This window comes from Leptodactylus fuscus, chromosome 7, assembly GCF_031893055.1.
Source record: "Leptodactylus fuscus isolate aLepFus1 chromosome 7, aLepFus1.hap2, whole genome shotgun sequence".
Classification (NCBI taxonomy): Eukaryota; Metazoa; Chordata; class Amphibia; order Anura; family Leptodactylidae; genus Leptodactylus; species Leptodactylus fuscus.
Genome location: NC_134271.1, coordinates 23,790,058 through 23,804,718, shown reverse-complemented (window position 1 = coordinate 23,804,718; position 14,661 = coordinate 23,790,058). Strand labels below are relative to the sequence as shown.

Genomic DNA, 14,661 nt, shown 5'->3' with positions numbered 1-14,661 from the left:
CTATGTGGTCCAGCCAGAACAATCTAGTAGAATGTACAGAATTATTGCAGTACATTGTACATGTGATCAATACATTGCAGGATTTAGGTCCTCTGTAATAGTATGAAATTGTAGAAATATTAAAAAAAAAAACAAAAACATTTATGGAATATTTTAAAAATAAATATTTCCAATAAAAATCAAGTCTCTATATTTGTACCTGGTCTTCGAACCGAAGGGAAGTAGAACTCTCACCAGAGGTGGTTGTGCAGCTATTACATTAATTATTGCTAGAGTTCAGCCGATCTTGAGATTTCAGGATCGATTTTAAAATCTGATTTCCGATCATTTTCCAGCCGATCCCGATCCCGATCATGACATTTGCTCGATCACCAATCACGATCGGGATCCGCTCTTTCCCAATCCCTGTTGCTCAACCCTAGTTTTAGACAATGAGACATGTCTGACTATAAGAGGCACTCCAGGTTTAGACAAAGATAAAAATAATTTTTTTTTTATATTAGTTGGTTTTATTGGTGGTCAAACGGTGTTAAGGGGTCATTGTACATACACAGAGCCCCATTGGCGACCTCCATATGGTATAATGTCCTATTGATGCCGCCATACAATATCATGGGGCATTAGAGTTTGTAAGGGGCATTCATGGGTATTATACTGTGTGGAGGCACTAACTTGGCATTATACTGCATGGGGGCAATACAAAGCTTTATACTGTGTGTGGGGCACTAATGGATCATTATACTATGTGGGGGGAACCAATGGGGCAATAGTTTCCCCCTAAATTATAATACCCCTTTAATGTCCCCACACAGTAATGATCCAGAGTGTTCCCTATAAAGTATAATCTTCCATTTGTGCATTCATATAGTGCTCCAAGTGGTCAGGGGGTCTAGCACTACAGCCCCCACCCCCTCTGACCTCAGACTATAAGTCGCATGTTCTTTTTAAGCAAGGTTTTAAGGCCCATTCACACAGAGTAAACGCACGTGTATTTTGTGCTGAAAAAGCCCCCCTCGGCTTATACTCGAGTCAGCAAAAAAAAAAATAATGTATAGAACCTCCCATAAAATAGTGCAAAAAAAAAAAGATTTAAAAAAAAAATAAAAAAATAAAAGTAAATCCCTCCTTTCTAGAGATGAGCGAACAGTGTTCTATCGAACACATGTTCGATCGGATATCAGGGTGTTCGCCATGTTCGAATCGAACACCACGTGGTAAAGTGCGCCAAAATTCGATTCCCCTCCCACCTTCCCTGGCGCCTTTTTTGCACCAATAACAGCGCAGGGGAGGTGGGACAGGAACTACGACACTGGGGGCATTGAAAAAAATTGGAAAAAGTCATTGGCTGCCGAAATCAGGTGACCTCCATTTTAGACGAATAGTGGATTTCAAATCCGGGTCATATGAGAATGTGAACTTTGTGACTATGAGACAGGGATAGCTGTACAGGCAGGGATAGCTAGGGATAACCTTTATTTAGGGGGGAATGTTATTAAAAATAACTTTTTGGGGCTCTATCGGGTGTGTAATTGTGATTTTTGTGAGATAAACTTTTTCCCATAGGGATGCATTGGCCAGCGCTGATTGGCCGAATTCCGTACTCTGGCCAATCAGTGCTGGCCAATGCATTCTATTAGCTTGATGAAGCAGAGTGTGCACAAGGGTTCAAGCGCACCCTCGGCTCTGATGTAGCAGAGCCGAGGCTGCACAAGGGTTCAAGCGCACCCTCGGCTCTGATGTAGGAGAGCCGAGGGTGCACTTGAACCCTTGTGCACCCTCAGCTCTGCTACATCAGAGCCGAGGGTGCGCTTGAACCCTTGTGCACACTCTGCTTCATCAAGCTAATAGAATGCATTGGCCAGCGCTGATTGGCCAATGTATTCTATTAGCCTGATGAAGTAGAGCTGAATGTGTGTGCTAAGCACACACATTCAGCTCTACTTCATCGGGCTAATAGAATGCATTGGCCAGCACTGATTGGCCAGAGTACGGAATTCGGCCAATCAGCGCTGGCCAATGCATTCTATTAGCCCGATGAAGTAGAGCTGAATGTGTGTGCTAAGCACACACATTCAGCACTGCTTCATCACGCCAATACAATGCATTAGCCAGTGCTGATTGGCCAGAGTACGGAATTCGGCCAATCAGCGCTGGCTCTGCTGGAGGAGGCGGAGTCTAAGATCGCTCCACACCAGTCTCCATTCAGGTCCGACCTTAGACTCCGCCTCCTCCAGCAGAGCCAGCGCTGATTGGCCGAATTCCGTACTCTGGCCAATCAGCACTGGCTAATGCATTGTATTGGCTTGATGAAGCAGTGCTGAATGTGTGTGCTTAGCACACACATTCAGCTCTACTTCATCGGGCTAATAGAATGCATTGGCCAGCGCTGATTGGCCGAATTCCGTACTCTGGCCAATCAGCACTGGCTAATGCATTGTATTGGCTTGATGAAACAGTGCTGAATGTGTGTGCTTAGCACACACATTCAGCTCTACTTCATCGGGCTAATAGAATGCATTGGCCAATCAGCGCTGGCCAATGCATTCTATTAGCGTGAACTGAGTTTGCACAGGGGTTCTAGTGCACCCTCGGCTCTGCTACATCAGATTGCTACATCTGATGTAGCAGTGCCGAGTGTGCATCAGATGTGTAGTTGAGCAAAACTGACTCAGCACTGCTAAGTCTCTGCATTCGCATAGGAATGCATTGGCCAGCCTTCGGCCAATCAGCGCTGGCTCTGCCGGAGGAGGCGGAGTCTAAGGTCGGACCTGAATGGAGACTGGTGTGGAGCGATCTTAGACTCCGCCTCCTCCAGCAGAGCCAGCGCTGATTGGTCGAGTTCCGTACTCTGGCCAATCAGCACTGGCCAATGCATTTCTATGGGGAAAAGTTAGCTTGCGAAAATCGCAAACTGACAGGGATTTCCATGAAATAAAGTGACTTTTATGCCCCCAGACATGCTTCCCCTGCTGTCCCAGTGTCATTCCAGGGTGTTGGTATCATTTCCTGGGGTGTCATAGTGGACTTGGTGACCCTCCAGACACGAATTTGGGTTTCCCCCTTAACGAGTTTATGTTCCCCATAGACTATAATGGGGTTCGAAACCCATTCGAACACTCGAACAGTGAGCGGCTGTTCGAATCGAATTTCGAACCTCGAACATTTTAGTGTTCGCTCATCTCTACTCCTTTCCCTAGAATACATACAAAAGTAGAAAATGACTGTGACACACATACACATTAGGTATCCCTGTGTCTGACAGTGCCCGGTCTACTGAATATAGGGGATCTGCAGTGCTCCTTTTGCAAAGATAACAGCCTCTAGTCGCTTCCTGTAGCTTTTAATCAGTTCCTGGATCCTGGATAAAGGTATTTTGGACAAACAATTCAAGTTCAGTTAAGTTAGATGGTCGCCGAGCATGGACAGCCCGCTTCAAATCATCCCACAGATGTTCAATGATATTCAGGTCTGGGGACTGGGATGGCCATTCCAGAACATTGTAATTGTTCCTCTGCATGAATGCCTGAGGATTTGGAGCGGTGTTTTGGATCATTGTCTTGCTGAAATATCCATCCCCGGCGTAACTTCAACTTCATCACTGATTCTTGAACATTATTCTCAAGAATCTGCTGATACTGAGTGGAATCCATGCGACCCTCAACTTTAACAAGATTCCCGATGCCGGCATTGGCCACACAGCCCCAAAGCATGATGGAACCTCCACCAAATTTTACAGTGGGTAGCATGTGTTTTTCTTGGAATGCTGTTTCTTTTTGGACGCCATGCATAACGCCTTTTTTTTATAACCAAACAACTCAATTTTTGTTTCCAAAATGAAGCTGCCTTGTCCAAATGTGCTTTTTCATACCTCAGGCAACTCTATTTGTGGCGTACGTGCAGAAACGGCTTCTTTCTCATCACTCTCCCATACAGCTTCTATTTGTGCAAAGTGCGCTGTATAGTTGACCGATGCACAGTGACACCATCTGCAGCAAGATGATGCTGCAGCTCTTTGGAGGTGGTCTGTGGATTGTCCTTGACTGTTCTCACCATTCTTCTTCTCTGCCTTTCTGATATTTTTCTTGGCCTGCCACTTCTGGGCTTAACAAGAACTGTCCCTGTGGTCTTCCATTTCCTTACTATGTTCCTCACAGTGGAAACTGACAGGTTAAATCTCTGAGACAACTTTTTGTATCCTTCCCCTGAACAACTATGTTGAACAATCTTTGTTTTCAGATCATTTGAGAGTTGTTTTGAGTAGCCCATGATGCCACTCTTCAGAGGCGATTCAAATAGGAGATCAACTTGCAATTGGCCACCTTAAATACCTTTTCTTATGATTGGATACACCTGGCTATGAAGTTCAAAGCTCACTGAGGTTACAAAACCAATTTTGTGCTTCAGTAAGTCAGTAAAAAGTAGTTAGGGGAATTCAAATCAATAAAATGATAAGGGTGCCTATACTTTTGCACCGGTCAAATTTTGGTTTAATGCATATTGCACATTTTCTGTTAGTACAATAAACCTCATTTCAATCCTGAAATATTACTGTGTCCATCAGTTATTAGATATATCAAACTGAAATGGCTGTTGCAAACACCAAAATATTTAGAACAAAAAATGATTAAGATTAATAGGGGTGCCAAAACTTTTTCATAGGACTGTATTTAACAAAAATATAGCAGTTAAAAACTAAACATTTATTTGCTATCATTTTTTTCAATCTTTTTTTAGATTATAAGTGGTGATCAGTCAGCCTTGTTCTCTGAGAAGATTTTGTTACTTTCATAAAAGAAAATTATCTATTTACATATACACCCTTCATCTGCCCCCAGATTCATGTCCCCCTATATCTGCCCCCAGATTCATGTCCCACTTCCCTGCCCCAGATTCATGTCTCCCCCATCTCTGCCCCCAGATTCATGTCCCCCATATCTGCCCCCAGATTCATGTCCCCCATCTCTGCCCCAGATTCATGTCCTCTCCATCTCTGCCTCCAGATTCATGTCCCCCCATCTCTGCCCCTAGATTCATGTCCCCTCCATCTCTGCCCCCAGATTCATGTCCCCATCTCTGCCCCCAGATTCATGTCCCCCCATCTCTGCCCCCAGATTCATGTCCCCCATATCTGCCCCCAGATTCATGTCCCCCATCTCTGCCCCAGATTCATGTCCTCTCCATCTCTGCTTCCAGATTCATGTCCCCCATCTCTGCCCCCAGATTCATGTCCCCTCCATCTCTGCCCCCAGATTCATGTCCCCATCTCTGCCCCCAGATTCATGTCCCCTCCATCTCTGCCCCCAGATTCATGTCCCCCCATCTCTGCCCCCAGATTCATGTCCCCTCCATCTCTGCCCCCAGATTCATGTCCCCATCTCTGCCCCCAGATTCATGTCCCCCCATCTCTGCCCCCAGATTCATGTCCCCCCATCTCTGCCCCCAGATTCATGTCCCCCCATCTCTGCCCCCAGATTCATGTCTCCACATCTCTGCCCCCAGATTAATGTCCCCCCATCTCTGCCCCCAGATTCATGTCCCCCCCATCTCTTCCCCCAGATTCATGTCCCCCATCTCTGCCCCCAGATTCATGTCTCCACATCTCTGCCCCCAGATTCATGTCCCCCCATCTCTGCCCCCAGATTCATGTCCCCCATCTCTGCCCCCTGATTCATGTCTCCACATCTCTGCCCCGTGTCATGTCCCCTCCATCTCTGCCCCCAGTGTCATGTCCCCCATCTCTGCCCCCAGATTCATGTCCCCCATCTCTGCCCCAGATTCATGTTCTCTCCATCTCTGCCTCCAGATTCATGTCCCCCATCTCTGCCCTCAGATTTATGTCCCCCATCTCTGTCCCCAGTGTCATGTCCCCCATCTCTGCCCTCAGATTCATGTCCCCCATCTCTGCCCCCAGTGTCATGCCGTCCCCTCCTTCATCTGCCCTGTTTCACGTTTCACCTCTATGCATACATACACACATTAAACTTACCTTCTCCGACGACTCCAAGTCCTCGCTCCCCCGCTGCACTCTCTCTCTCTCCCGCCTGCCGCGACCATCGCGGTCGCAGCTTTCCCCTCCGCTGTCGGCTCAAATGAATGAGCCGACATAGGAGGGAGCTGCCGGGGGTGGAAGCCGCGCGGCTTCCGTCTGAAGATTTAGACGCGATGTGACGTCATCACGTCACATCACGTCTACACAGCTGCGTGTAGTAGCGAGTAGCCGGGAGAGTATTGCACCTCTGCGGCCCGCACAAAAGTCTCAAACTTTGTCTCTTAGAGACAAAGTTTGAGACTTTTGTGTGGGCCGCAGATATGCCTGTAAAGGGCCGCATGCGGCCCGCGGGCCGCATGTTTGACATGCCTGCCCTATAGTCAGCCAGACTGAATTCCAAGTGGGGGAAAAAAAACTCAGTCCTCAAGCTCAGGGAAGGGGCAGACAGACAACCAAAACACCCCCTCCCCTTCCCCAGCATCTACTGCACCCAAAAACTCCGACCATTTTAATTTTTGAAATTTTCCAGTAGCTGCTGCATTAAACCCCCCCCCCCCCCCCTCGGCTTATACTCGAGTCAATAAGCTTTCCCAGTTTTTTGTGGTAAAATTAGGGGCCTCGGCTTATATTCAGATCGGCTTATACTCGAGTATATACAGTATTTTGACATGTTTTTTTACACGTATATTTTGCCAAAATACACGCGCGTTTACTCCGTGTGATCAGGCCCTTATATTGCTAAAAATTGTGACTTATAGCAAAAAGCATAAATGTATATACAGACATATTTACAAACACATGCACAAATACATGCTCATACAAATGCACAGAAACATGACGTCAAAATCATGATAAAAAAAAATAATGTGAACAAGGACTGAAAGGGTTTGAGCCAGATAAGTGCTGAATATAGAATTATTTCATGTTTTCAAGCATTTAGCTTAAACCAAATTTGTAGTTTTTGTGCTAAAAATACTGAAGGATTCTACAATGTGAAACATGTTATTGACATCAGGTTTGACACGAAATGTCAAAAAGTTGCAGGGTGGGAACATGACCTTGTACAGTAGAAATATGTATGGAAAAAAAATAATTAAAATTTTGTTTTGAATATTATATTGGTACTTGTTCAACTTGATATACATGAGTGAGGTTGTGTGTCCGATATATTGCAGGTTCCAAACACACTGAAGCAAATCCTACCAATATTATAAATGTGAAAGTTTGTGTGTTTGGATGTTTGTTCCTCAATCACGCCTAAACGGGCAAACGGATTTGGCTGAAATTTGGCACACACATACCTTGGGTCCCGGATAGAAACATAGGCTACATGGTGTCCCCGTATACCACCGGAATTGATGCCCGCACCCGGTAATTTACACTTCTGAATTCGCTGAAGGACCTGAGATAACGTCATCCCAGGCCCTTCAGCCGCTCACCCGGTTGGCTGCCACTTCAGTGTGGGCGGAGCTATCGGCCATGCACCGTGCAGAACATCATGGCGTCTCTGAGAAATCCACAGCGCCCGGCACAAGCGCCCGTACTGTCGGTCAGCAAGCAGTGCATCGGCTGCCCCACCTGTGTGCGCTCACCGCTGGACCGCACTGATCTGCCACAGCTGGCCAGGGGGTCGCCTGCACTGCTGTCTGCATTGCCTCTTTGGCTTGCTGTCCCACACCAGCTGCGGACTATGGACTCTGCATGTCATTCGCTCCTGTTGCCTGTGTCTGCAGTCCAACACAGTGTGGCGGCGCAAGCTCAGGTGAGTGCAACGTGTCATTAAGCCGCGGGAGAGGGGATGTGACGGCAAGGGAGTTAGGCAGATTTGAAGAGGGGAAGGTGGGGGTTGCAGAAAGAGGGGGGGTTGTTAGGGGTCCAGTTCGGTGGGGGCCATGGGAAAGGGGGGCCTTGGAAGGTAGAGGAAGAGGGGTCCAGGGGCACCACAAAAGGAGCCACCGAGGGGATGGGGCACTGGCCTTGTCGTGGCGGGGGGGCCCAGGGCCATAGGAAACAGAGGGGTCCTGGGGCGCCGGGGCACAAAGGAGCAAGAGCGCGAGGGAAGAGGCCGGCCGGGGGAAACAAGGCGCTGACGGTAAGTAGAGAGGCCGCGGGGATGGCCTAGGAACATATCTGATGGGCCAGCGCAAAGGTAGGCATGCTGGCGCATGGCGGATCAGAACCGGGCGCGCATGCGTTAATATCACCGGCTCAGTGCCAACGCTAACCGGCAGACGAAGTCGCGGGCAGATGCTAGTAAACTATACACAAGGCTGTGATTGTGATTCTGCAGCGCTTTTTGGTCCCTTTTTACAATTTTTTGCTCATCAAAATAGGACATTGGGGCATTGTGGTATTGCATTGAGACATTGAAACATAGCAATCACATCACCCCAGGGCTCCCTGACATAATAGATGTGAATCCCACCCTATTTAGCGAAAAATCAAGGTTCTTTGGGGGATTTGACAATGGTTGGTTTCCATTATGGAGGTCTTGTGGTAAGGGCTTCAGCCCTGCCTAGGCTGTGTAGCAACACACACAGTCCAGCTGCATGAGTACAATGAGAAGGCAATCTTGGTGTCATATGAACGATATAAATTTCAGTTTTTATATGAAACCACATGGAAACCACTGTTCTACGTTTTCTAATGCATGCCATATTAATGAAGCGAGCACCTGCATTACACATGAGCCCGCTCCTCCAGATCCTCCATCCCCAATGGGCCCTCCCCATTGTGATGACTGCAATGCAATGGTGATAGGTAGTCATGGTATGTCAGTATTGGATGCTTTGTATTTTGCCCAGGGCTACACTAAAACCAGCCCTGCCTGCAGGATTATTTTTCTGTACTATATACACACTTAGGCCTGGTTCACATCTGTGTACGTTATACGCCCAAAAAATCCAAAAAGAAAAATAAATTCATGTCCGCCGCCCCCTCTGCCCCTGCTACCTACACCTCTGCTCTGCATTCTTGATGCGGCCTCCAGCCATGCAATTATCCACTTCACCAGACAATAAATTTTAGGATTTGACACAAGTATTTGAATATGATTTAGAAGTTTTTTACATGTCACAAACAGAATGTCATCCGATCTTAAGCAGGGATTGGCAACCAGAAGGATCTGGTAGACGTAATGGAATTTTTTTTTTGTTACTGCATTGCCCCCAACTGTGCACTTTCACTGGGCCCTATGGTAGTTGGGGCCCCCCTTTGGGACAGCCCTGTTATCCTAGGCAGTGGGTCCGGGCTTCCCTGACTCAGGTTCTTCCATGTCCTCCAGGCACAGATAAGGTGTCTTGGAAGCGATAGACACAATGTAGTGATATCACTTACATCACGCCTGTAGCTCCCTGAAGACTGCGGGACATACTAGTGACAGAAGAGGAAAGGGGAAGGGTGAGTATTTTTTTTTATTTTTTTTGTTTGATCTATGACACTGGGGCAGCTGGAGGGGGACAACTGGAGCATTAAAGATGTCCCACATTTATACCCATCTATACCAAAATAGGTAGGTGGCAGGAAGATTCAAGGACTGGCACAAGGTGTTACTAATAGCTTTAAAGGGATTGTCCACTTTGAGATCAATATTGAGATACAAATCTTATTGTTTGTACCATCTAATGAAATGTTATACGGTTTTCCAATATACTTTCAATTCCTCATGGTTTTCTAGATCTCTGCTTATCATCTTTCAATCTGCTTACTCCCAGTGGATAAAAATCAGTCCATGGTCATGTGATATACAGTCCATGGTCATGTGATATACAGTCCATGGTCATGTGATATACAGTCCATGGTCATGTGCTATACAGTCCATGGTCATGTGATATACAGTCCATAGTCATGTGCTATACAGTCCATGGTCATGCGCTATACAGTCCATGGTTATGTGCTATACAGTCCATGGTTATGTGCTATACAGTCCATGGTCATGTGATATACAGTCCATGGTTATGTGCTATACAGTCCATGGTCATGTGATATACAGTCCATGGTCATGTGCTATACAGTCCATGGTCATGTGCTATACAGTCCATGGTCATGTGCTATACAGTCCATTGTCATGTGGTATATATTCCATGGTTATGTGCTATACAGTCCATGGTCATGTGATATACAGTCCATGGTCATGTGCTATACAGTCCATGGTCATGTGCTATACAGTCCATTGTCATGTGATGTACAGTCCATGGTTATGTGCTATACAGTCCATGGTTATGTGCTATACAGTCCATGGTCATGTGATATATAGTCCATGGTCATGTGATATACATTCCATGGTTATGTGATATACAGTCCATGGTCATGTGATATACAGTCCATGGTTATGTGCTATACAGTCCATGGTCATGTGCTATACAGTCCATGGTCATGTGCTATACAGTCCATTGTCATGTGGTATATATTCCATGGTTATGTGCTATACAGTCCATGGTCATGTGATATACAGTCCATGGTCATGTGCTATACAGTCCATTGTCATGTGCTATACAGTCCATTGTCATGTGATGTACAGTCCATGGTTATGTGCTATACAGTCCATGGTTATGTGCTATACAGTCCATGGTCATGTGATATATAGTCCATGGTCATGTGATATACATTCCATGGTTATGTGATATACAGTCCATGGTCATGTGATATACAGTCCATGGTTATGTGCTATACAGTCCATGGTCATGTGATATACATGTGGTTCCAGTCTCAGATTGTGAGGAGATGTCCAAATTAATTAATTATTACGAGCTCGGAAAAGAAAGATCACCAGGACACAACATGTGTTCTCTATGATAATTCTCTCAAGTTTATTGAGGCTGTCCACGGGATTATAAAAGGAAATAATGGCTTCATGCCAATTTACTCATCACACAATACATCATATAGAAATGCATATTATAATTGGTTAAAGAATAAAATGGGCGTTTACACATGATGAGCACGTAGACAACACATTAGTTAACACATGAATATCCGTGTGCGCCATCTTGTGCATCTTCCAACACTGGCGCATTGTCCGTAGACCTTGGAATGTTTCACAATAAGGCCGAGCTCTTGTATCTTGTTTCCCACATGAAGGGAGTATGGGAGTGAGACGGACAGCGGACCATCTTATCAGAAGACCTTGATAATAAGCTGTGAGAAGAACTTGCTGAACAATAAGACGTTCTAATAACTCAGCTTCTTATAATGTACTGAATATATTCTCTTAAAGCCATAGACACAATTACCATTGATTATTGATCTGCAAGCCATTTTTTAACATTTTTCCACCACACAGTCCATGGTCATGTGATATACAGTCCATGGTCATGTGATATACAGTCCATAGTCATGTGATATACAGTCCATGGTCATGTGATATACAGTCCATAGTTATGTGCTATACAGTCCATGGTCATGTGATATACAGTCCATAGTTATGTGCTATACAGTCCATGGTCATGTGCTATACAGTCTATGGTTATGTGCTATACAGTCCATGGTCATGTGCTATACAGTCTATGGTTATGTGCTATACAGTCTATGGTTATGTGCTATACAGTCCATGGTCATGCGATATACAGTCCATGGTCATGTGATATACAGTCCATGGTTATGTGCTATACAGTCCATGGTCATGTGATATACAGTCCATGGTCATGTGCTATACAGTCCATGGTCATGTGCTATACAGTCCATGGTCATGTGCTATACAGTCCATTGTCATGTGGTATATATTCCATGGTTATGTGCTATACAGTCCATGGTCATGTGATATACAGTCCATGGTCATGTGCTATACAGTCCATTGTCATGTGCTATACAGTCCATTGTCATGTGATGTACAGTCCATGGTTATGTGCTATACAGTCCATGGTTATGTGCTATACAGTCCATGGTCATGTGATATATAGTCCATGGTCATGTGATATACATTCCATGGTTATGTGATATACAGTCCATGGTCATGTGATATACAGTCCATGGTTATGTGCTATACAGTCCATGGTCATGTGATATACATGTGGTTCCAGTCTCAGATTGTGAGGAGATGTCCAAATTAATTAATTATTACGAGCTCGGAAAAGAAAGATCACCAGGACACAACATGTGTTCTCTATGATAATTCTCTCAAGTTTATTGAGGCTGTCCACGGGATTATAAAAGGAAATAATGGCTTCATGCCAATTTACTCATCACACAATACATCATATAGAAATGCATATTATAATTGGTTAAAGAATAAAATGGGCGTTTACACATGATGAGCACGTAGACAACACATTAGTTAACACATGAATATCCGTGTGCGCCATCTTGTGCATCTTCCAACACTGGCGCATTGTCCGTAGACCTTGGAATGTTTCACAATAAGGCCGAGCTCTTGTATCTTGTTTCCCACATGAAGGGAGTATGGGAGTGAGACGGACAGCGGACCATCTTATCAGAAGACCTTGATAATAAGCTGTGAGAAGAACTTGCTGAACAATAAGACGTTCTAATAACTCAGCTTCTTATAATGTACTGAATATATTCTCTTAAAGCCATAGACACAATTACCATTGATTATTGATCTGCAAGCCATTTTTTAACATTTTTCCACCACACAGTCCATGGTCATGTGATATACAGTCCATGGTCATGTGATATACAGTCCATAGTCATGTGATATACAGTCCATGGTCATGTGATATACAGTCCATAGTTATGTGCTATACAGTCCATGGTCATGTGATATACAGTCCATAGTTATGTGCTATACAGTCCATGGTCATGTGCTATACAGTCTATGGTTATGTGCTATACAGTCCATGGTCATGTGCTATACAGTCTATGGTTATGTGCTATACAGTCTATGGTTATGTGCTATACAGTCCATGGTCATGCGATATACAGTCCATGGTCATGTGATATACAGTCCATGGTTATGTGATATACAGTCCATGGTTATGTGCTATACAGTCCATGTTTATGTGCTATACAGTCCATGGTTATGTGCTATACAGTCCATGGTTATGTGCTATACAGTCCATGGTTATGTGCTATACAGTCCATGGTCATGTGATATACAGTCCATGGTCATGTGATGTACAGTCTATGGTTATGTGATATATAGTCCATGGTCATGTGATATACAGTCCATGGTTATGTGCTATACAGTCCATGGTCATGTGATATACAGTCCATGGTTATGTGCTATACAGTCCATGGTCATGTGATGTACAGTCTATGGTTATGTGATATATAGTCCATGGTCATGTGCTATACAGTCCATGGTTATGTGATATACAGTCCATGGTCATGTGATATACAGTCCATGGTTATGTGCTATACAGTCCATGGTCATGTGATATACAGTCCATGGTTATGTGCTATACAGTCCATGGTCATTACATAACAACATCTACAAAAGTTCATCTATAAATACAGATCTTACATACTAGTTTAGAAATCACACATACAGACAGTACAGCCCGTGCATTAACTCTTTGAGGAATTGTCACTTCAATAGAACCTAATACGTATCTATATAAACAGCCACATACCTGTACATAATATACAGTGCTCAGCATAAATGAGTACACCCCCTTCTGACGAAGAACAGGATGAAAGTGACTCTGTGGCCAAGTATGTCTCCTGATCTGAACCCAATCTACGAGGAATTCTCAAAAGACAACTTGCACATCACTCCATACATCTAGACTTGAAAAAAAGTCGAACTTGAAGAATGGTAAAAGGTGTAGATGTTGCAATAGGTTGTTAATTGTTCATTCCATACCTAGAAGACTTGGTGTCGTCATTAAAAATCTTGGAGGACATACAGGATCCTAGATGTAGTAGTTTTCGATGTGGGGTGTATTCATTTTTGCATGAACTAATTTGAGTAAAGCTGAAGATTTTGTAGTCTAAGTTATATTATTAACCTTACATCCATGATATAAAGTTCTCCGACCTTTCTTTATCCCTATCAGTATGTCTTTGGAGTATGGAAGGAAACCCACACAAACGCGGGGAGAACATACAAACTCCTTGCAGATGTCCTTTGCAGGATTTGAACCCAGGACTCCGGCGCTGTAATGCTAACCACTGAGCCACCGTGTTGTCTATTTCTTTTTAATAACTGTTTAGGGTCTATATTTATAGATGAGCTTTTGTATGTGTTGTTATGCCTGATAAAGCTGTCCTAGGTTCGAAACACAAAATCAGTTTTCATTCTATTTATTGCTACACTCTATTTTACTATTTGTGACATCACAATGGAGAATTGCGAAATCAATTTTGATATCACAATGGTTCTTGTGCTCTCTTCGGCCGCACATATACTAAAATTGGAACAATACAGAGAAGATTAGTATGGCACCTGTGCATGGATGACATGCAAATTCGTGAAGCGTTCCGAAACCCCCCCCCCCAAAAAAAAAACAAAAAAAAAACAACGGTTCTTTGTGACATCCCAGTGGAGACATAGGTCTTTGGGACATCATATTGAGGAATTATTACATCAAAATGGGGCATTGTGACATCACCATGGGCCTCTCTGACATAACCACAAAACTCTCTGACGTAACAGCGAGGCAATGTGACATCACAGGGAGCTCTATGACATCACAATGCATCTTTATGACATTACATTGGGCATTGTGGCATCAGAATGGTGCATTTCAACATCATAACAGTTCCCACTGAAA

At 44.4% G+C, this 14,661-nt stretch overlaps 1 non-coding gene across 1 annotated transcript; it reads left to right on the top strand.

Moving 5' to 3' along the window:
• The first annotated feature begins 14,271 nt into the window (after window positions 1–14,271).
• On the top strand, window positions 14,272–14,378 carry LOC142214748 (U6 spliceosomal RNA). Its single transcript, XR_012717312.1, has one exon. It is a non-coding gene; the product is annotated as a U6 spliceosomal RNA (small nuclear RNA).
• The last annotated feature ends 283 nt before the right edge of the window (window positions 14,379–14,661 follow it).